This window comes from Panthera uncia (assembly GCF_023721935.1).
Source record: "Panthera uncia isolate 11264 chromosome B3 unlocalized genomic scaffold, Puncia_PCG_1.0 HiC_scaffold_1, whole genome shotgun sequence".
Taxonomy (NCBI): domain Eukaryota; kingdom Metazoa; phylum Chordata; class Mammalia; order Carnivora; family Felidae; genus Panthera; species Panthera uncia.
In genome coordinates, this window is record NW_026057582.1 from 50076870 (window position 1) to 50094529 (window position 17660).

Sequence of the window (17660 nt, forward strand, 5' to 3'; positions counted from 1 at the left end):
TTCCTCCAGTTAAAGCTCAGTCAGAGGGCAATGGAAGCAGAGGAAAATATTTCAGATTCTCTTGCTTCAGACAGACATCTATCTCTGGGAGGCATGCTGAATACCCCTCAGGGAAGTGTGGTGAGCCAGGCTACCACTGCTCTTGGAATTATCTCAATAATGCACTCAGGCTTTAATTAACTCCTTAACTATTCTAACTATCCCTCCCTTTAACTTTCTGAAGTCACTTCTCAAATAATTTAAACTGCACTTAAGTGCTTATCTTGGTTCTATTTTCAGGAAAACTCAAAATACAAGAGGTGGTACAAGAAATTATTCTAGAAAGTAACCTCTATGACGGGGTTCTAGAAATGCATTACTCATTAGTCATGTGAAAATAAGTACTGCCTTGTTTGTGGTGAAAACACCTAGTGTGTTATTAAAGGTGAAAAGAGGTGAAAGATCTATACTCTGAAAACTGTAATACATTGATGAAAAAACTAAAGATAATACAAACAAATGGAAAGATATTCCATGTTCATTGATTGGAAGACCAATACTGTTAAAATGTCCATACTACCCAAAGCAATCTACAGATTTAATGCAATCCCTATCAAAATACCAGCAACATTTTTCACAGAACTAGAAAAAATAATACTAACACTTGTATGGAACCACCAAAGATGTCAAATAGCCAAAGCAATCTTGAAAAAAGGAGAAAAAAACTGGAGGTATCACAATCTCATGTGTCAAGATATACTACAAAGCTATAGTAATCAAAACAGTCTAGTACTGGCACAAAATAGACACATCGATCAGTGGAACAGAATAGAGAGCCCAAAAATAAATCCACACCTACATGATCAATTAATCTATAATAAAGGAGTCAAAAGTTTGCAATGGGAAAAAGACAGTCTCTTCAACAAATGATGTTGGAAAAACTTGACAGCTTCGTGCAAAAGAATGAAACTGGGTCAATTTCTTACACTATACTCAAAAATAAATTCAAAATGGATTAAAGACCTAAATGTGAGACCTGAAATCATAAAAATCCTAGAAGAGAGCACAGGTAGTAACTTCTCTGACATTGGTAGTAGCAACATTTTTAAGATGTCTCCTAAGGCAACTGAAACAAAAGCAAAACAAACTATTGGGATTACATTAAATAAAGAGTTTTTACACATGGAAGGAAACCATTAACAAAACAAAAGGCAATCTACTGAATGGGAGAACATATTTCCAATGATATATCCAATAAGGGGTTAATATACAAAACATATGAAGAATTTACACAACTCAACATCAAAAAATCAAATAATCCAATTTAAAAATGGCCAGAGGACATGAATAGACATTTTTTTCCAAAGAAGACATACAGATGGTCAACAGACATGAAAAGATGCTCAACATCAGTAATCATCAGGAAAATGCAAATCAAAACCACAATGAGATACCAGATGTCAGAATGGCTAGAATCAAAAAGACAAGAAACAACAAGTATGGGCAAGGTGTGGAGAAAAAGGAATCCTTGTGCACTGCTAATGGGAAATGTAAATTCATCCATCTATTATGGAAAACAGTATGGAAGTTTCTCAAAAAATAAAAATAAAATCATCATATGATCCAGTAATTCCTCTACTGTGTATTTACCCAAGTAAATTAAAACACTAATTTGAACAGAAATATGCACCCCTATGTTTATTGCAACATTATTTACAATACCCAAAATATGGAAGCAACTCAAGTGTCTGTCCATAGATGAATGAATAAAGAATAAGTGGTATGCATATACAATGGAATATTGCTCAACCATAAAAAATAATGAAATCTTGCCATTTGCAACAACATGGACAGATGTACAAGCTATAATACTGAATGAAGTCAGTGAGACAGAGAAAGATAAATGCTATGTTATTTAATTCATATGGGGAATTTAAGAAACAAAACAAATTGACACAAACAACAATAACAACAAAAACAGACTTTTAAATACAGACAACAAATTTATGGTTGCCACAAGAGAGGTGGTTGGGAGGGTGGGTGAAATAGATGATAAGGAATAAGAGTACACTTACTGTGATGAACACTGAGTAATGTATCGAATTGTTGAATCATTATATTGTACATCCAAAGCTAATATAATGCTGTATGTTAATTGCATTTCAATAAAAAAGGGGGGATCTTAAAGCCTCAAGGTAGTGAATATGTTAGAATCAGGTTTTTTGTTTGTTTGTTTCTTTGTTTTTCAGACCAAAGAATCCACCAGATACTAGGAGGTCTCAGAGGACACACTTTTTATTAAATCAATAATGAATGAATGAACGTGGCAGTATATTTGAGAAGCTCTGTGGTGGCTGTATCTTCTAACCCAGAATGAGATGATACCTTGTAGCTGATCTCATTTGATCAATGTGAGTCACAGAACTGTGGATAAGGAAAATGAAGTAACTTAAATTACTTAGTATGTCAGAGGCAAGGTGAATATAATTGCTACCACTGGAGCAAGGCTGAAATGGAAACCTAAGATCCATTAATAAGCATGGTACAAGATGAGTGGGTAATCAACAAGATTAAGTTTAATTGAAGAACTAGCAAAAAACAAAAACTAGTAAATGGAAGTTCCATCTAGTTTCCGACTTTTGGTCAGTTCTGAGTCAGAGCACATGAATTAAAAGGGAGGTTGACTTCCCTTGAAAAAGAACCCTAAAACACCACCACAAGTATTCTCCCAATCTTCCAAATGTACTTGTTGACATTTATTAGACTAACTGTATATACCAGGACAAGAGAATACCCAAATCTTTTGAAGGTCTTTGCATACAATGTATACAAAAGTGATTTCACTCCACCATATGAAACACTATGGTGGCCACCAAATTAGATTGGTGAAGTATGAGTAATAAATCACTATTGCCAAGATTTGCCTGACAGATAATCCAATGAATCTGTAGACCCATAAACCAGATCCAAGCAACCAGAGAGTCTTTACTCCCTCCCCTGTCCTTGGAATGTGTTCCACTTTCTTTCCTTCCCTGCTCCTAGAAGCTGCCTCAAGAGCATAGAATTTAGATCGTGGTATGATGTCAAGAACCTCTAGAAAGTATATGTGACTGAATCCAGTTAAGGCCCTTACATAAACTTTTAAAATTTGGCAGGCACGTCAGAGACCAACTTGTCTTGTGACTGCCCAAGACAAGCTTTGTATAAATTCCCTCATTTATGAAACCTGCCAATCTGAACTTCTCTGCCTCTTTCTTCAGTTCCTCCTTGCCCTCTGCATAGAGGAGCTGGGTTCAGATTACACCCAGGAAGATCCCAGGGTTTCAAAGCAATAAAAGAGTGGTTCCTCATCTACCTAGGCCACAAATGGTAACAAAAAGAACAGTTTCCACATCTGTCATATTTTGGGTAGATTAAACCAACTTTGGACATCTCACCAAAATGGAAGAATAATGGAACATGTATATATTCACATCACTTATCTGGTTCATTGCCAGCATTCAATACATGGTTTGGATTCCAAATGAATAACTGAAAAATTGAATAATATCAAAAATACAAAATGAAATTATGAAAGAGATGCAACATTGTAAATATGTAAAGAAAAATAAAATTAACCAATGACTGTGTTTGGATTAGAAGCCGTCTGCTTTTTAGCATCTATTAAAATTTCATACTACAATGAAAGCAAGTAGAGCCCAAAGGAAGTTGTAACACACAGTATAAATTAAGAAATTTGTCTCCATGTTCAACATGGAGCCTTCTGTTCAACCAGAAACTATCATTCATTAAATAGTGAAGTACATCATGCTGCACGGGAAAGGTAGTGTTATTCATGAAGGATTCCCAAACCAAGTGAACTGTCATTTTACACATTACCTTGTTAGTAAGGAAGCCCATTTATATTATCTGCTTGACTAAATTAGGCCAGATGCTTAGAGAATGAGTTTGGTACATATCCAGAATCATAAGATAATCATCCGAGCCCCAAACAAAGAATAACAACTGTTTGCCAAAGAGTAACATCTGGGGTGTCTCATAGCACAATCCCCATAACAGTGAAAATGGGTACAACGTCCAATTTTCATCTGTTATATGTGCTAATTCTGCAAATACATGTGGCCTCATTTGCTACTTCAAATAAAAGTACCAGAGCATCTGTTCAGGTAAATCCCATATCCAAGGACGTTAACTGTGCTCCTTAGAGCCAAATTTTATGCTGTTTAAATAAATATTATTTGTGCTTTAGAGAGTCTTTTATCAGCAGGATTTGAAAATTTTGCTTTGCTAAAAAATTCTTCATAAGAGTTGTTTCCTGTAGAATTATCCAATACTGACAACAGAAGGCCTGTTCAAAGTAATATTCTGATTATCTTAAAATAAATATCTTTTTAAAACATTTTCCATATGAATAAAGACAACTTGGATAACTTCAACTCTTTTCCATATTTCCTAATTGCTTGTTCTTTTTATTCCTTCCTGAGGCTTCTTTAGCTCTCAGGTCCCTTCTTTCACTAAAACCATACCAACTCTTGACTCCTCTTTCCCAACAGACCATGTCAGAAACTATGTCTTAAGACTAACAAGATATATTGAAGCTATTCAATTAATACTTAAACATGATTTTATATTTGCTTGTTTTTGTCATCATAAATCATCCATAGTACTGTGATTAAAACTATCCCTCCAATAGCTCAACTTCTCAATTATGGGGCCTCCTCACTACCCATGATCTCATCTCCACTGCTTCTTAACTACCATTCAATAGCTAGTATCCTAACTATATCACCTCCACCTTGGTTAAGGAGTTTCCTAGGATTCTTTGAAAAAAATTTTGGTTATAGCTCAGCTCATCATCTGTTTTGTCAGACCGAGCCCCAAATACTCCTCAAATTTGAGACGATTTTATAGTCATTTTTAAATGAAACACAAAATCACAAAAGCATAAATAGAGATAATTTGCTGAGTACTTAATTTAAGCCAAGCTTTGTATAATAAGTGCGGAAATGCAGTGTTTGTATACAGTATTTTTGTTTTGTTTTTACTATTTTTTTTTTACAGTGGGCAGTCAGAACAGAATACTGTTTTCTAAATTTACTTAGATCACATCCTTTCCTCCCCATTCACTTCAGTGTTATGTGATTCCTTTGTAATGCAATTAATTTTCATTTGTCGCAGCCTGGTATTTTTATTGTGTGTTGTTTGCATATACTAAAAATTACTTTGTGGTGTGTAGTTCTTTGGGCTTTGACCAATGGATACAATCCTTTATCACTACCATATTCACTTTGACAATTATTTCATCATAAAGACTGTGTCTTTATAAACAATTCTACCCCCATTCATAAAGTTTCTCCAGTGTTGTAAAGACACGTTATCACTGTCTTTTTGCTTGTATTATTTCTCATGAGAAATATCCCCTCATCTGCACCTTAGTTTCTCTGTACACAATGTCTTTTTTTTTCTGTATGCCCTAAGATTTTTTTCATCACTGCTTTTGATTATGACATGAGTTGGTAGAGTTTTCTTCCTATTTCTTGTGCTTGGGGTTTATTGAGGTTTTTGGATATATGGGTTTATAATTTCCATCATGTTTGTGAAATCACTGGCCATTATTTATTCAGTTTTGTTCTGTCCTTCCTATCCCTCCCCACTGAAAGTCTACAATCGCATGTATAGCAGTCTACTTGAGGCCGTCCTACAAAGTAACTTCGAATTTTTTTTCCATTTGCACTTTATTTTGAATACTTTCTATTGATATATCCTCATGATCATTAATTTATTTATCTGTAATATCTGGTATGGCACTTATCCTATTCAGAGTTTTTTTATTCTAAGATATTACAGATTTCATCTTGAGTAGTTTGATTTTGATCTTATAAAAATATCTTCCATATCTCTAATTTTTAATTGTAGTTTTGGTAACTGTTTTTAAAAACTTTTTCTGGTAAGTCAAACATCTGTATCACTCCTGATTCTTGATTGATTGATTTTTCTCCTCATTTTGGATTGTCTTTTCCTGCCTCTTTGCATTCCTGGTAATCATTGAAGGGTTCCTAACACTGTAGATTTTATTTTGTTACACATTGGATAATTTTTTTAGTCCTAAAATCCTTCTTGAGCTCTGCTCTGAGATGCAATTAAGTTACTTGGAAATGGTTTGTTCTTTCATGTCATGCTTTTATGATTTTCCATGTGGGTCTCAGCAGTGCTCACTCTACAGCTTATTATAACCCACATCTGGTACAAGACCTTCTCTCAAACTCTGTTCAATATTCCATGATTTAATGATATTTACCAGTTTAGCTGGTAGAAAAGGACACTGTCCATAGCTTTGTTTGAACATCAGGTACTGTTCTCATACTTTTTTAATTATTATTATTAGATAGTTATTTTCCTGACCTCAGGGATTTTCCTCACATGCATGTACTAAGTACTTGTTGAATACTTCAAGAGAACTCTATGCAGGTTTCCTGGATTGTCTCTCCATGGTGCTCTCTCCTCTCTGTTACTCTATCCTGTAAACACTGGTATCTTTGATCTCTCCAGACTCCCAGCTCTATCTCCTCAACCTAAGGAATAAGCTGGGCTTCACCTCGGTTTCCAGTCCTTGAGCTGTGGTCAGGAAAATTCTTTCAATTAAGTGAGCTGGGCAATGATAGGAATTACCTTATTTGTTTTCCATTTCCCTTTTCTTCATTGTTTAATGGCCAATGTTTTAAAAACAGGTATTTATTTTTTTCTCTATTTTTTTGCTGTTTTTTTGTTGCCGCTGTCATTTTAGGCAGGGTAAACCCAGTTCTTCATATTCCATCTTGGTAAGAAGAGAAATTTTCTGGTGATACATGAGACAGAAGACAAAAAAAGGAATCCATTTTTGCCTATAGGCAAGCTATTCTTGAATTTAATTTAATCTCTTACTATTCAGGTTATTCTGAATCTCTTGAGGTAAAATTCTAAGGCTTCTGCTATTTTTCTTGCATTAATGGATACAAGAGGCCATGGCTGTCACAAGAGTTTGGCCTCTTGAAGGAAGGAAGATCTTCTGATGCATAAACCATATCCCCAGATAATCACAGACTTACTGGCTAACCCTAAAGGACTAAAAAGAGAAAAAGTGTGGAATATCATTTCCACTTTCATCATATTTTTCATATGGAGGGCCCTCCATCAGTATAGAACTCCTTGCCATTCTCTCCAGTTCTGTCATCTTCTCAAGGCTCAAAGGGTCGTTATTACATTGAAAAGTTTAGGTGCTGAGATTCAAACTTCTTTTCTCCCATTCTTTTCCTATCTAGCTTATCTTTGGAGCACACCCATACTCTTGAATCCCCAATGATGTAAACTTTAGAGGACATCTCTCTGTCTTATATTTTTCCTCAGTGTTCATTGCATGATTTATTATGCTAATCCTATGAGCAAATCTCCTTAAAGGAAAACCAACCAAACAACAAACCAAATTTTCCACATAATTCTCTACCTATATGTTGCCTTATTTCACTTGATCTCTTTCCTCAATGCACTTAAAAATTTTATTTAAATAGAGAAGCAATGTTCTGCGTAGAAAGGCCTGTGAACAGGAAAATAGGGTGAAAAAAATTGGGAAAGGAACAGCTAAGTCTTTTTAAAACCATTTGCTTCCCTAGTGTCTATTGGTAGAGAATTTCAAAATCTTCTGAGCCACTGGGGCATAGTGACAAGAGGCAGTAGTTGGTAATAGGGAATTGACAAAATTTTAGAATAGAGTCACATTTTAAAAAATTGATTTTAATGCCCATTCTGAGATTTCTCCTCATTTCAAGAGCCTGGAGATGCTCAATGAGTATAGTAATTTTGTATAACAGGCAATAAGGAATTCCTACATCTATTCATGGATATCAAGAGAGCATTCAAAAATCTGAGTTAGGGAATACAGATGCAGACAATGTTTGGAAATACAAATAGGGATGGAGAGAAATAAGAGAGCAGTTTCCAAGACACCATGCTCATATTGAGAGATAAAAATTCAGTTGCCAGCAAGAATAAGGAAGAACACTATGACCCTGGTGTTCACCAGACTTTGCATTTGCTCTCTCACTTCTCTTAGCCTCTCTGGCAATTAGAGCAGGGTCATGTAGCTAGTTATGGCCAGTGACACATGAGCAAAAGTGATTTGACACTTCCTAGCTAGTAAGGTATTGAAAACCCGGTGCATGGTTCTCCGGGTTTATTTTTTTATGTCTACATGCCAGAGAAGGCTACTTACTCCATAGTCACCTGTCTATAAGGTGGTAGTGCTACTAACATCCTAGGGGTCTGAGTGTTCTGAGGACCTACGCACCACCTCACCCATGTGGAACCTGCAGTGTGGTAGCACAAACTTTGATAGTATTGAGCCACTGATCTTTTTAATTTGTTTTTTTCCCCACAGCATAAATTAGTCTATATTGACTAATACAGGCACCAAACCTGGAAGGACAGAGGGTGCCAAACAGATAACAAGCAAGAGGTACACAGTGGAAAGAAGATGATGACAAAGGTAACAAAACTTGTGTTTAAGGACAAGGTTGAACTTAATATTTGCATCCCAGAATTCTAGATGCAAGCTTTAATATATTTCCTGTCTACATTTATATCATTTTATTCAAATAATTAAATTAAGGTTCAAGGGACCTAAACTATGAGGGTAGGAATATATGTATCCCAACTGAGTTTTCAGCAGAAGCTGATCGAGAAGAATATTGCACTACAATAACAATATATTAATCATCAGATATACATAAGCATAGGGAATATAGTCAGTAATGTAATAATGTATGGCAACAGATGGTAGATACACTTATGTGGAGAATTGCATGATGTATAGAATTGTCAAATCATTATGCTGTACATGCTAAACCAATATACCATTGTATGTCAACTATATTTCAATAAAAAATCTAAACATGTTTTTAGAATGCTTGGTAAAAAAAAATGAGGATCCATTTTTGTGATGAATTTTTGAATAAAGTTGGCTTTACTGAAATTTTAATGTGCATACCCTTCTTAAGATTAAATTAAGATTAAATATTACTTCTGCTAACTGAACAATATCGGTTAGCTCACTTAAGCTAAACTAAACAATTCATGTCCATTTTCTTCTTGCAAAACGACCTGTGATGCTTCCAGCCCCAGCTGTCCCAAAAAACCAGGGCGTGGCACTATTGTTATTCACTTTTTCTTAACCTGTAGTATCATAGGATACTAACCTTGTCTGTTTTCATTTCTCTTTGAGGAAAAAAAAATGGGTTGAGTACTGGAATCTTAATGAACTCAAATCTTTTGATTAAAAGTAGCTTACAAGTTACATTTTTATAACCTTTAAGCAATATTTAAAGTTCTCTTTCAGATTCATTAATTATTAAATTAACCATTAACCTGAAGAAAATAATGTGTGGATAAATAGAACTCTTTGTAATAATGAATCTCACAAAGTAGGCAGCGAGAAGACATTAAGCCTCTTAATTACCTTAAAGAATATAGTTGTTACTACATAGGAGAGTTAACTACCCCAGGATTAAAATAGTTAAAAGAAATAAAGCTTTCTGAATATATGTTTCCTATCACTGTAAATACACAGTGACACACAAGGGAAAATGAAGATTCAAATGTTTGATCTTCTCCGTCCCCATCTGCACCTGGTATTCTCATCCTTTCCTAACTTCTATTTAAATAGTTATCTAAAAGAACCTTACTTGAGTACAGGAAACTAGTTGACACCATAGCATCTGACTTTCACTCTTTCTTCCAACTCTGGTTCACTGACATGAAATCTGTTTTCTGTTAGTAACAAAGGAGTACTATTTGAGATACAGCTGCGGTAGACCTATAGGCTGAGATGTGTCCCCAGGACCAGAGGCACAGGCCAAGGACACCATTGTCAATGCCAGGATCATGCTTTCCACTGCCATTATGACTAGTATAACTGACAACACTACTAAACACACACCTGCATACTAATTGCTTTTTTTAATATCATGTGCAGTTGTGGATAAGAACTTTAGTTCATCCCATAAATGTTTTAACGTGTTTTTGCATTCCTATTGTGAAATCCTTGCTATAGCACACAATTATGGGCTTCTTGAATAAAGCGAACAAATAGTTTAAATGATAGGTACTAATAAGGTTGGATCCAAATACTGTTTCCCGCCAGTCTGCCTTGATCCCAGGTTATACACCTCAACTCTTTCTTCCCTTGTAATCAGTTCTTTTCCAGAGAATCACTATTTCCTTCCTACACATAGAACTGTATAAATCTACATTATTAGCCTACATAATGTATCAGACTTCCCTCTGGTTTTAATGACCACAGTTTAGGAACAAGTTCAGTAAAAGTTTCCATATAAACTAAAATTTGTGTGTATTAAACAAAAATGTTATATCTTACAGCTTGTATTTTTTCACTGTTTAAAATTTTAAATACAAATAAAATCTCTAAGTGATTGTATTGAGTGATAGAACTGGCATATCAGTTTCTTTCTCTGTCTTAAAAGTTATTTTTTTAATTCCAAAACTACTAATTAAAGTCAGTGAAATGTAGCAGTACAGGAGTTGGAGATATAAAACGTATTAGAATCAAACTGGAACAATTCCAAATGTGCTCTGGAAATGAATGCAGAGAGCTGAATCTGTGCATGCCAGCGACTGAATATATGTATAACTATGAATTCTCCATATTACTTTTCACATAGGATACAGTGTTTCTTAGTGAAAGTAAGTATGAAAAAATAGAATAAAGTATAAGACCATAATAAAGTGATAATAAATTAACTCTGATAATTTAACAAGCTACTTTGATACTGTATATATGCCACTAAAATTCAATAGTAACTATAGGCAATTGTCTTTATAATTTGAATAAAAATTATTTTTTTCAGGGAGAAGTATCTTCTCATGGATGTTATTTAGAATCTCCAGTTCATGGTCGTAAGATAAAGCAAAGTGACTTATAGATGATTTGACTATTTAAAAATTCTCCACAGACAAGGGACCACTTCTTTGCACAAGGATATGCTACTTTGACTGCTTTGTTCTTGGCATAAAACTGACTTTTGTGAAGTAAGAAAAAAGAATGCAATGCTGCTGTTGGCTGTACAACAATGAAACTTCTGAAAATAGCATAGATGCCAATGAAATTATAAATGTGTTTATATTGAAACTCAACCGAAGTACATATAAGCACCAACAGTTTGAATTCTGAAGCTCCATAGATTGCATTTTTCTGCCAATTTGTAGTAATATAACTAGGAAAATTGGACAATTGAATTATCCATGCAGGAATGCCTCATATGATTTTGCTGACTATAGACTTTAGAAGGATGTCCAGCTGATGGCCCATGAGGGATGAAATCTAGCCCAAATTCTGTTTGGCAAGCTATGAGCTCATGCATATGACTGCATCTGCCCAGAGAAAGTAGCACATTTTATTAATTAGCATAAAGACATCTGTTTTCTTAAGGTGTATCCCATGGTGTTCCATTTACCCAGAGGGAGTACCATTTTCTGCTTTGTACAAGCATTCCCTTTTTTGAATATTTGTAACTAAGAGAGTTAACTTCCACTTTTCTCCAGATCAATTTCTTAAAAAGTCTAGTATTTTATTAAGATTTTATTTCAACATTTTTATTCCTATATAAATCATATACATATATAGATAAAGAATCAAATAATACAGAAGGTCTTTTCCCGATCCCTACAATTCTAGAGAATTTAAATCATGGTGTTTTTTGACACTTCTAATAAGTAACATGATATCAATAATTTTTTTCATATTTGTTACTACTCACTATATAATAGAAATGACTTCCTAACACATTACTATTTGGATATTTTTGTACATTTCTTTTGCTGCCTCTTGAGTATCTGACCTTCTTCTCCCTATTAAGTGAGAGACATCTAGCCAACATAGAGAAGATGAGAATTTGTTGCAGAAAAAATAACAGAGAAAAAATAAAGTAAAAATCAGCTTCCTTTCTGCCAAAAGGATTATCTAAAAAGACTTTAATCTTGGGAGCCATGCAATTGTCTTTAAAAATATTCTAAATTTATTTAACCTCTTTCTTTTTTTAAAAGAGGTGTTTATTTATTTTGAGAGAGAAGGTGCAAGCCGGAGAGAGGCAGAGAGAATGGGAGAGAGAATCCCAAGCAGGCTCCACACTGCCATTTTGGAGCCTAATGTAGGGCTCAAACTCAGAGACCTGAGCCAAAAATCAAGTCTGATGCTTAACTGACTGAGCCACCCAGGCACCCTTATTTAACCTTTCTTGTCCTACCTTTGCTTTAACATGACAACATAAAGTTCTCCAAATGCATATAAAAAATATGCCTGTTTATCATAAGGGCTCAACAGTAATGGTCAAGTCAGAAAAAAAAGGAACAAATGACATTTGGGAAATCTCCCCTTTGGGTTCTGGGAATTAAAGGAAGGGTACATTGAGGAGTTGGCAAGACAGCAAGGCTGTCAGACAACTATGCTTCCTGGGGAGGAGTTACATTAGAAATATAGATATACTTAGGACAGAATGGACTTTTTGCCTTGGTTCCTTAGTAAGGAGAATGGTCTCCCAAAGATGTCCCTACCCTAATCCCTGGAATCTGCAAAAATGTTACCTTGCAAGGTAAAAGGGACTTTGTAGATGTGACTAAATTTTGAGATGGGGAGGTTATCCTGGATTATCTTTGTAAATCCAATGTAATGATAAGGGTCCTTACAAGTGGAGGCAGAAAGAAGAGAGCAAGAAATGTGAAAATGTTTTCCTGTTGGTTTTGAAGATGGATTAAGGATCCAAGAGCTAAGTAATGCAGAGAATGCAAAAAAGATAACAAAATAGATTCTCCTTAGAGCCTCCAGAACAAATCTAAACCAGCTGACACCCTGATTTTAGTGAAGTGTAACATATTTCAGACATCTGACCGCTAGAATTTTAAGATAATAACTGTGTTGTTTTAAACCACTAAGTATGCAGCAATTTGTTACAGCAGCAACAGGATACCAACACAGATCTTTCCAGAACCCTGGCAAGTGACTGCAGGCCACTCTCCCACCATACTACCTTAACATTGCACAATCTTGTTTAGGCAGATGGAGTCTGAAGTTTGGCTTTCCAAGCCCCCTGCTAAATAGGGGCAGGTAATGAACCTGCCATAAGGACTCCAGAATCAAATAATCCACATGACAGCCTAGGCAGAGTATGCCAAGTTAGCTGGAAGCTTACATGATATAGCTGTGTTTCAGAGGCGTCAGCCAGAGGGACCCAAACTGAGGTCATATCAACCAAGAAGAGGTCTCAGACTCTGAACAAAGCTGACTCTACATTGAATCAGCCATGGAATCCTGCCAATGGCAGAACAACCATCAGAAGCTAGGTGGAGGCTCAGGAATAAAAACAACAGTTTTTGTTAAAAAAAAAAAGGTTCTATAAAACTATAATCAAAGCAACAGTTTAAGAAGACATTAAGATACATATTTTTCTGGGCATAGGAGTTGTGATGCAGATGTTGATGACAGAAGACAGGACTTAGATTGAATTCTCTCTCTCTCTACTCCTACCTCCCCTAATAGTTATACTGATATCCATATTCCTTCTTCTAATTACCTCTGCTAGTTCAAGTAAGTTCAAACATTTGTTTGTTCTATAAACCACAAATGCTATCTTTTGACTCTACATTATTAGATAAGAACATTAGCATATTCCTCATTTCCTGCACTTCTTACATTTTCTTCATCTCCTGTATTGTCACCAATACCTTTACTTTCATATCTTCTTCTATTAAACATGGTTTTCTGAGACTGATTGTAAAAGATTAAAACTAATAACACTATATAGATAATTTTGACCCCATAAATAAGATTTTTTAAGGTAGTGCCAAGTTAAAATATAAACATATTGCGTTTGAGTGTGACCCTAATTCTGAACTCCCATATTATTCAACAGAGAATATGCATTGCATCAAGCTCAAGTGAATTTCCATTTTCACCATCTATTAATTATCTTTATCATAAGTCTGGGCTGTTCTAAATTCTCATCCTGCAATTACATTTTAAAAGCTGCTGTTTATGGTTTTAGAGCTTCTCTTATTGTGTTCTAGGTTGGATCCAAAGACTGTTCTTGGTTTAGTGTCTTATTTTGCTGGGAATAAATCCTCCAGTCAAATCCTAAGTAAAGGTGCCTATAAGGTAAACTTAGTGAATATTACATTACTGAAAGTGCCTTTATTCTTCCTTTACATTTAATTGTTTCATTTTGGACTTGTAGGTAGAAAATTGTTTTCTTACTGATAGTTAAAGGCATCAATCCCTGTTCTCTAATGTCCAGAGCTATTGATGACACGTCTGATACTATTCTTACTCCAGTCCATTTGTGTTTAGTTTTTATTTGTTCATGATTTAGTTTACTTATTTTTAGTACTTTAAATTTCATTATAGACCCCTTCAGGTGTTCTCTTTAATGTTTGTTTAATTTTAATATCACAAGATGCACATTCATTACACAAGGCTCTGAGTTCACTCTTGATTTGAAGACATTTCTTTCAGATCCAGGCATTTCTCTTTTTGTAATGTCTTCAACAATTCTATTTTCTCAAGTTTTCCTGTACTCTTTTTTAGAATTTTAATTACTCTGATATTTCACCTCCTGGACTGATTCCTTGAATCTCTTCCCTTTCTTCTTTTCTGTTTCATCCATTTAAAAAAAAAAAAAAAAACTTATCATGGGTTTTCTCACCTTCATGCTCCAATGTTTCTATTGGTTTATTAACCAATATAAAATATAATCACAATGTAAAATACATCAAAATAAGAAATAATTCATAAGTCATAAGGGTATATGTTAATTGATTTTCACAAAATAAATACACCTGGAAACTATCACTCTGGCCAGTGACTAGAATATATTTCCCAACCCAGAAGTCTTGATTGTGCCCCCTTCTAATCACCAACTACTCTTATGTAAATGATATTACAATTTTTAACCTCAAATATTACTTAGATCTGGTTCAGGAATTAATAAATTTGTGTCATATATTCTTTTCTATATGGTTTATTTTACTTAACATAATGTTTGTGAAATTAAACTGTTTTTAAGTGTAGCTGTAGTTTATTAATTTTCTGATAATAAACTACTTTGCTGAATACTGTGATCAGTGCATGATTGTGAAGAAAGTACCTGAGGCCAAGAAAAGAGCCATCGAAAACACTCCTGGGGAAATATTTGCAAACAGGGCTATGAACAGTCCCTGTTCTTGATGTATACCATGGGACAGGCAAGTTTCACGTCAACAGCATCAGAAAGTTAAAATGAGCTATTTTTATAAAATATTAAATTAGAGCAAATATATTTAAAAGAAATAGGTTTCAATGAAGACAAATAATTATCAAAGAAACCACATTTGTAGACAAAAAGTCAAAATTCTCTTAACAGAAAACATCTGCTAGAATATGGGAAACAACAATTTTCTTAAACCACCTTGTTGAAAGCAAATTGGGATCTCCACTTTGAATAATAACTTGACATCATCTAATAGATTTGAAATAGCAAAAGCCTGAGTAATACTGCTCTTAGGTATAAATCTGAAAGGAACCAGGGGTCCTTTTTTTTAAATTTTTTTTTCAACGTTTTTTATTTATTTTTGGGACAGAGAGAGACAGAGCATGAACGGGGGAGGGGCAGAGAGAGAGGGAGACACAGAATCGGAAACAGGCTCCAGGCTCCGAGCCATCAGCCCAGAGCCTGACGCGGGGCTCGAACTCACAGACCGCGAGATCGTGACCTGGCTGAAGTCGGACGCTTAACCGACTGCGCCACCCAGGCGCCCCCCGGGGGTCCTTTAAGATGATATGTCCTCATGACAACACAAATCGGATTGAGGTCAATGCAGAATTGTTTATAATAGAGAAAATGAGAAAAAGTCAAAGGTTTACATTAGAAAAATCAATTAATAAATTATTATTGAGTTAAACAACAAAATAATATATAGAAGTTAGATGTAGATTTATCAAGTTGGATGGATCTTAAAAATATTCTGCTAAATAAAATATAGAAAAAATTTCCTTTCTGCCTGTGGGCGCCACCGAGTAAGCTTCATGAAAGTCTCCCCTCCCACCACCATCATGTCTAAGTCAGAGTCTCCCAAAGAGCCTGAACAGCTGCAGAAGTTTTAATCGGAGGTTTGAGCTTTGAAACAATTGATGAGAATCTGAGGAGCCATTTTGAGCAGTGGGGAAGACTTACGGACTGTGTGGTAATGAGAGATCCAAACACCAAGCGCTCCAGAGGCTTTGGGTTTGTCACCTATGCCACTGTGGAAGAGGTGGATGCAGCCATGAATGCAAGGCCACACAAGGTGGATGGAAGAGTTCTAGAACCAAAGAGGGCTGTCTTGAAAGAAGATTCTCAAAGATCTGGTGCCCACTTACTGTGAAAAAGATTTTTGTCGGTGGCATTAAAGAAGACACTGAAGAAAAAAAAAAAAAAGAAGACACTGAAGAACATCATCTAAGAGATTATTTTGAACAGTATGGGAAAATTGAAGTGATTGAAATCATGACTGACCAAGGAAGTGGCAAAAAGAGAGGCTTTGCTTTTGTAACATTTGATAACCATGACTCTGTAGACAAGATTGTCATTCAGAAATATCGTACTGTGAAGTAAGGAAAGCTTTACCTAAACAAAAGATGGCTAGTGCTTCTTCCAGCCAAAGAGGTTGAAGTGGTTCTGGGAACTTCAGTGGCGGTCGTGGAGGTGGTTTTGGTGGGAATGACAACTTTGGCCATGGAGGAAACTTCAGTAGGTGAGGTGACTTTGGTGGCAGTCAAGGTGGTGGTGGATATGGTGGCAGTGGGGATGGCTATAACGGATTTGGTAATGATGGAAGCAACTTTGGAGGTGGTAGAAGCTATAATTATTTTGGCAGTTACAACAATCAATCTTCAAATTTTGGACCTATGAAAGGAGGAAATTTTGGAGGCAGAAGCTCTGGCCCCTATGGTGGTAGAGGCCAATACTTTGCCCAACCAGAAACCAAGGTGGCTATGGTGGTTCCAGCAGCAGCAGTAGCTATGGCAGTGGCAGAAGGTTTTAATTACTGCCAGGAAACAGAGCTTAGCAAGAGAGGAGAGCCAGAGAAGTGACAGGGAAGCTATAGGTTACAACAGATTTGTGAATTCAGCCAAGCACAGTGGTGACAGGGCCTAGCTGCTACAAAGCAGACATGTTTTAGACAATACTCATGTGTACAGGCAAAAACTCAAAGACTGTATTTGTGACTACTTGTATAACGGGTTATTTTAGTTTCTGTTCTGTGGAAAGTGTAAAGCATTCCAACAAAGAGTTTTAATGTAGATTTTTTTTTTGGCACCCATGCTGTTGATTGCTAAATGTAATAGATCATGATGCTGAATAAATGTGTCTTTAAAAAAAAAAAAAGAAATTTCATACAATTCACAGTACAATGGCTTTTAAGTAAATTAAATAAACACACACAGCTATTATATTTTCATGGACTCGTTTATATGAAGTTAAATTTAGAAAGGACTGAAAAAATATAGATATAGCAAACATATAATAGCAATTTCCCATTCAGAAAAAGGTAAGTGAATTCTTGGGGAGGGAGGGCAGGTAAAAATTAGCTCCTCAACTTTACCTGTGATGTTTCATTTCTTTCAC

At 35.3% G+C, this 17660-nt stretch overlaps 1 pseudogene; it reads left to right on the forward strand.

Moving 5' to 3' along the window:
• Positions 1-16105: 16105 nt before the first annotated feature.
• Positions 16106-17379, forward strand: LOC125909539 (heterogeneous nuclear ribonucleoprotein A1-like; annotated as a pseudogene).
• The last annotated feature ends 281 nt before the right edge of the window (positions 17380-17660 follow it).